Below are 6,238 nucleotides of genomic sequence, written 5' to 3'. Positions count from 1 at the left end.
AGTTTTACTTTGGTTGGTTCCACAGTCAATACTCTTGGTCCCAGTAGCCAGGAAATCAGAAGATTAATTACATTAGGAAAATCATCTGTCAGTGACCTCTCCATAGGCTAGAGACTAAGGTATGCCTGATCCAGGCTATAGTCTTTGCAATTACATGCTATGCATCAAAGAGTTGGACAGTGACTAGGGATGATAAAAAGACAACTGATGTCTTTGAGCTGTTGTGCTGGATGAGAGTGTTGAATATACCATGGACTGCTAGTAGAAAAAACAGGTTTGTTTTAGAGATGATGAAGCCAGAATGCTCCTTGGAGTCAAGAATTCTGAAGCTTCGACTGATATACTTTGGGCATGTTGCAAGGAGGGACATGTCCTTGAAGAGGGACATCATGTTTGAGAGAGTGGTGGGATGGCACAGAAGAGGAAGACCCTCAATAAGGAATCAATTCTGTGACTGGGGTGGTGGGAGTGAATATGTTAGAGACAGTGAGGTTGGCACAGGATAGAGCAGAGTTTAGGGCTCTTGTACACAGGATCACTATGAGTTGCAGGCAACTCGACGGCATATAACAACAACGACAACACAACTGTAATAACCAAAACAGCATGGCACTGGTACAATGACAGACACATACACATAGACCAATGACAGAATTCAGAACCCAGAAATTAACCCACCTACCTAAGATCAGCTGGTACTCAACAAGGAAACATACCTATCAAATGGGGAAATGACAACCTCTTCAACAAATGGTTCTGAAAAAACTTTTATCTACAGAGAGCTGAAGCCAAATTCACATCTCACAGCATGCACAGAAATCAGCTCAAGGTGGATCAGTGTCCTAGGAATAACACCCAAGACCATAAAGGTGGTAAGAGACAAAATGTGACTGCGCTCCAATCCTGAAGGCACACAGTTCGAATTCACCAGATGCTCTGCTGGAGAAGGAGGGGCAATCTTCTACTGTGCCAGTCAGCTCCAACTTGATGGTACACAAGGAAAAAAAGGAGAGACAAAATGGGTGCAAACTTAGACACCCTAGCCTATGGTATAAATAGGCTGGCAAATACAGCCAGACTTGCACAACCAAGAAAGAATAACATCAACAAATGAGACCTTCTAAATATTAAATCCCCTGTATATATCAAAAACTTTTCCCAAGAGGGTGAAAAGAAAACCTACTGACAGGAAAAAATATTTGGCAATGACATCTCAGACAAGATAATGATATCTCATAACAAAAGTTTACAGAATACTACAGGGCCTCCATAAGAAAAAGATTGATAATTACAAAATCGGTAAAAGACATGGAAAGACTTTTCTCAGAGGAAGACATTCGGATGGCCAGCAGATACATGAAGAAATGCTTAAAATCACTGGCAATAAGATAGATGTAAACTAACACAACAATGAGATAGTATCTCACTCCAGTAGCAGTAGCAAAGTCTAACAGGACAACAACAAGGAGAGGATGTAGAGAAATTAGAACTCTCATGCACTGTTCATGGGATTATAAAATGGTACCCAATCACTCTGGAAGGCAGTTTAGTGTTTCCTCAAAAATACTGTACAGAGAAGTCCCATATGATCCAGCTATTCCACTGTCAGAATATACCCTATGGAAATCAGAACTGAGACATGAATGGAGATATGTAGACCTATGTTCATAGTAACGTAATTCACAATAGCAAAAAAATGAAAACAGCCCAAATGCCCATCAATAAAGTAATGGATTGTGAAATTGTGGTACATTCACATGACTGAATACTATGCAGCACTGTGGAACAACAATTTCATAAAGTACTATATAACTTGAGAGAGTCTAGAGAATATTATGTTTCATTAAATAACTCAGCCTCATACGGACAAATGCTGCATAAGACTATTATAATAGATATCTGAGTAATATGTGAATAAATGTTCAAATGGGGAAGAGGAAAAGAAGAAGGAGCAGAAAAAGGGTAAGGAGAGAAATTACTAAGATAGCAGAGGTTCATGGGCAAATGAGAAGGCAAAGGAACAGGAAAGATTCAAGGGAGACCTAAAAAGATGGAGTGATAATAAGCATAGATCAATAGTTAGTGAATGATATAAAATACAATGTATATAAATGATTGTATAAAACACTGTACATGCATGAAACACAATGTACATGAATAACTATGCAAATAAAAAAAATATGAGGGGAAAATCCACTATCTTTATCTACTACTAGTTGGATTCACAATCAATGCCCATGGAATCAACCATCAAAACAGACATATTTTATATTATTATATCATATTATATCATATTATATCATATCACATCATATTATATTAGGCATTCTGTGCAAATAACCTCTTTAAAGTATTTAAAAGCAAAGCTAACACCTAGACACAGGCGTGCCTGACCCAAGCCCGTATTTCCAATTACTTCATATACATGCAAAAGGTAGGTAATAAATTGACAACCAAAGGACTAATGCTGAATATACCACGAACTGCCAAAAGAATGAACAAATCTATCTTAGAAGTACAACTCAGTATCTCCTCTGAGGTCCAGCTCCAGCACTCCCAGCACTGCGGGTGTGGGCCAGAGGCAGGTGGAACAAGGGGCCCGGGGATTGTGACCAGGATCAAGCAGGAGCTGTAGCAGCAGCAGAGAGGGCACAGCAGTGGGGGGACAGAGCCAGGCTGTGGTCTGGGCTTCTGAGGCACCAGCAGAGGCCTAGGAGGAGGCAACCCACTGGGGAGAAGACAGGCCAAGGCGCCGGTACCAGCACATCAGGTGAAAAGAATGATACAGAGACCTTTGGAGAAGAGAATGATGAAGACAGAAGTTATTCTATGAGAAAGACTGTCTCTGAGATCAGTACCAGGATATGGAAAAAGAGGCTGATAATGAAAGAAGAGAATCACAGAGAAAGAAGGATTTCAGTGCCCTCCTTAGTTCTGCAGGGAGATTCCTTCTCACAGTTCCCATTTGCAGAGGAGAAAGAATGAAATGGTGAAGCTTCATGTCCAAAACAGAATTCAGCCCTTTATGAATGGACTGTGAATCACTGGTTCAAGCTCTTCAAGAACTGCCTCTGTCACTCCGACTCAATGCTGCTGTTGAATTGGTCCAGACCACCGTTCCTTTAGAGCTTCCTCAGGTGAAACTGAACAGAAATGATGACATAAAAGGACTAGAGATCCAGTTAAAAGGTCCTCTGGACCATGAACTGATCAGACCCAACTCAGCTGCTGCTGACTGCCTTATGTACCTGGACAGAGGGAGCTCAAGGCCAGGGACTTTCAAGGGCTCTCAGAAACCCGCTTGCACACAACAGTCTGCAGCAGGAGCCAACCATTTGGAAGAACTTGATTTGCTGCTTAATTTAGATGCGCCTGTTAAAGAGAGCAGTGACATCCTACTAGAGGAGACATCTCAGGACTCAAAATCAGAAAAAGACAGGTGGTCCAAGAGGAAGAAGCTTGTGTAAAACCATCTGTGACTAAAGAGAAGAATGTAGGATCTGAGCAATCAAGTACATCGAAAACTGTTACTGAGGAAGAGCTGGAAGATGGGTTGGACAGCATGATTTCCTAAAAAAAAGGAAAAATGCCTGGAAACATTTTTGTTTCCTTGTAAATAAGAATGAGACCAAAGCTGTACTTTAAGACTAATTCATTTACGGGAGCTCTGGTGGCCTAGTGGCAAGAAGCTGCAACTATAATCCCAGAGGTGCACGGTTCGAATCCACCAGATACTCTGCCAGGGAAGGAGGGGCAATCTCCTCCTGTACCAGTCAGATCTGATTTGACGGTACACACACACAAAAATAATAAAATTTTTAAAAATTTAAAAAAAAAAGAATAATTCATTTACAAGGATATCCCAAACCCAGATGATGCTCCATAAGGCTTACCACAGTGAACGCCTACCTCTGTTAAACAACATGTCGAATTATATCTAAGAGGCTCAGCCCACTTGTTTTCTGGTTTAGAACTCTAATGTATTTCCTTAAGGAAAGAGGCATTATTGTTACTGTAAGCTCTGTTTCCAGGCTCCTTTCCCTCTATGTTTACAGCCTTTCAGGTGCTGCAAATTAAGAGAATATATGCAAAAAACAAGGCATGCATTGGTCAAAATAAACAAACTGTCTGGGGAGGGGAGAAGAAGTACAGCTAGAACGCTTCTTGGAAGAAGTAAGAATTGGTAAAACTTTGTACTATATAATTTGGATATGTTACAAGGAATGACTAGTCCCTAGAAAGGCTATAATGCTTGTAAAATAGAATATAAGCTAAAAGTGGAATTTCCTAGATGAGATGGGGAAACACAGGGATTATAACAATGTGCTCAAGCACAGCAATGATTGTCAGGACAGCACGGAACTGGCTAGTGTTCTGTTCTGTAGTTCTTTAGTTCTCTATTGGTTGGAACTTAGTAATAACAACATTACCTACTTGGACACACTCAAGCAAGTTATTGTTGCATGAGGGAATATTCCAAATTCTGACACTTGACACTTAACAGAATCAACATAGGTATCATTTGCTATCCAAAGTAATAACTTTTATTGCAAGAGATTGTACATGAGGAACCCAGTTAAAAATATATTTGAAGGGAGCTCTGGTAGCCTAGTGGCAAGACACTGTGCTGCAATCCCAGAGGAACATGGTTCGAATCCACCAGATGCTCTGCTGGAGAATGAGAGACAATCTCCTCCTGAACCAGTCAGATCTGATTTGACAGTACACACACAAAATTTAAAAAAAAAAAATGTTCGTACGTAACTACTTATCCTGAGATCATAAAAAAGAAGACTTATACTTTCATCAAAATTTCCAGCACTTTTATATAGCTATTAACAAACTTAAGTAAATTATACTAACTCAAACCTAATGTAAAAAGAATCAAAATGGAAAGAAAAATATAAAGATCTACAGGGAAAAACCCACATTATTCTTCATAATTTTGTTCTATATCATAGATGTAATAAAATAACTATAATGCCTATTAAGAATTATGACATAAAAAGAAAGTAAGGATTTTATATTTCCCAACCTCTTCTATAGTTAGGTGTGTCCATGTGATGGTTTTCTAGAAAATAGGACAAAAGTGGAAACAATGTGTTCTTCTAGAACTTTAGGACAGGGGAGCATTCCTTTCTGCTTCCCATTTTTTTTCCTTTTTTACTAGCATACGATTGTGATGATGGCTACTGCTGGAGCAGTCAACTTCTAAAAACAGCAAAGCATTAAGACCTAAGCCTTGAGAAATACTGAATTGCCATAATACTTACCACTGAAAAAAAAAATTTATTTGAAATCCCTGTTAATTTGGTATATTTTTTTTTGGTCACTACCATTCAAACTTATTTGAATCCTAATTAATTAACTGTTGTTGTTCTTATATGCCATCGAGTCGACATCGCCTGTGACAGGTGACTCATAGCAACCCTATGTACAAGAGCCCTAAACCCTGCTCTACCTACCCCTTGACAATTTTACTGCCTCCAATACACCTATCCCCACTACCCTAGTGACTGAATCAATCCATCTCATTGAGAGTCTTCCTCTCCTGTGCTGTCCCTCCACCTTCCCAAGCATGATGGCCCTCTCCAAGGACTAGACCCGCCTTGTAACATGTCCAAAGTATGTCAGACAAAGCTTCAGAATCCTTGCTTCCAAGGAGTAGAATGGCTTCACCATCTCCAGGACAAACTTGTTTGTTCTCCTAGCAGTCCATGGTATATTCAATACTCTTCTCCAGCATCACAGTTCAAAGACATCAACTCTCTATCATCCCAAGTCATTGTCCAACTCTCTGATGCATAGCAAAGACCATGGCCTGTATCAGACCTTAGTCTCCAGACTGACATTGTTGCTCTTCAGTACTTTGGGAGAGGTCTCTAACAGCAGACTTTCCCAGTACAATTAGTCTTTTAATTTCCTGGCTGCTGGTACCAAGAGTGTTAACTGTAGAGCCAAGCAAACTTAAGCTGTCAACAAACTCAATCTCTTCTTCATCTATCATGATTCTGCCAATCGGCCCAGTGGTGAGAATCATTGATTTCTTAGTGTTAATTAGGATTCTAATTAATTAGTATCCTTAATAATGCTAATATATGTTGTTGTTGTTGTTGTTATGTACCATCAAGTTGCCTACAACTCATGTTGTTGTTGTTATGTGCCGTCGAGTCGTTTGCGACTCATAGCGACCCTATGTACAACAGCCCTAAACCCTGCTCTATCCTGTGCCAATCGC

The 6,238-nt window shown here is 39.9% G+C and overlaps 1 protein-coding gene and 1 pseudogene across 1 annotated transcript in view; one reads left to right on the top strand and one right to left on the bottom strand.

Annotated features, from left to right (window-relative positions):
* The window catches only part of LOC102871850 (phosphatidylinositol 3-kinase regulatory subunit gamma-like), a 152,954-nt gene that overhangs the window by 36,767 nt on the left and 109,949 nt on the right, over positions 1-6,238 (bottom strand). The gene's annotated exons all lie outside the window — the stretch shown is intronic.
* LOC102856000 lies at positions 809-3,574 on the top strand (annotated as a pseudogene).

The sequence above is a fragment of the Elephantulus edwardii genome, unplaced genomic scaffold (assembly GCF_000299155.1).
Source record: "Elephantulus edwardii isolate Elephantulus edwardi_28Jun2011 unplaced genomic scaffold, EleEdw1.0 scaffold00243, whole genome shotgun sequence".
Classification (NCBI taxonomy): Eukaryota; Metazoa; Chordata; class Mammalia; order Macroscelidea; family Macroscelididae; genus Elephantulus; species Elephantulus edwardii.
The sequence above is the reverse complement of the archived record's forward strand: the minus strand, read 5'-3'. Positions and strand labels throughout refer to the sequence as shown.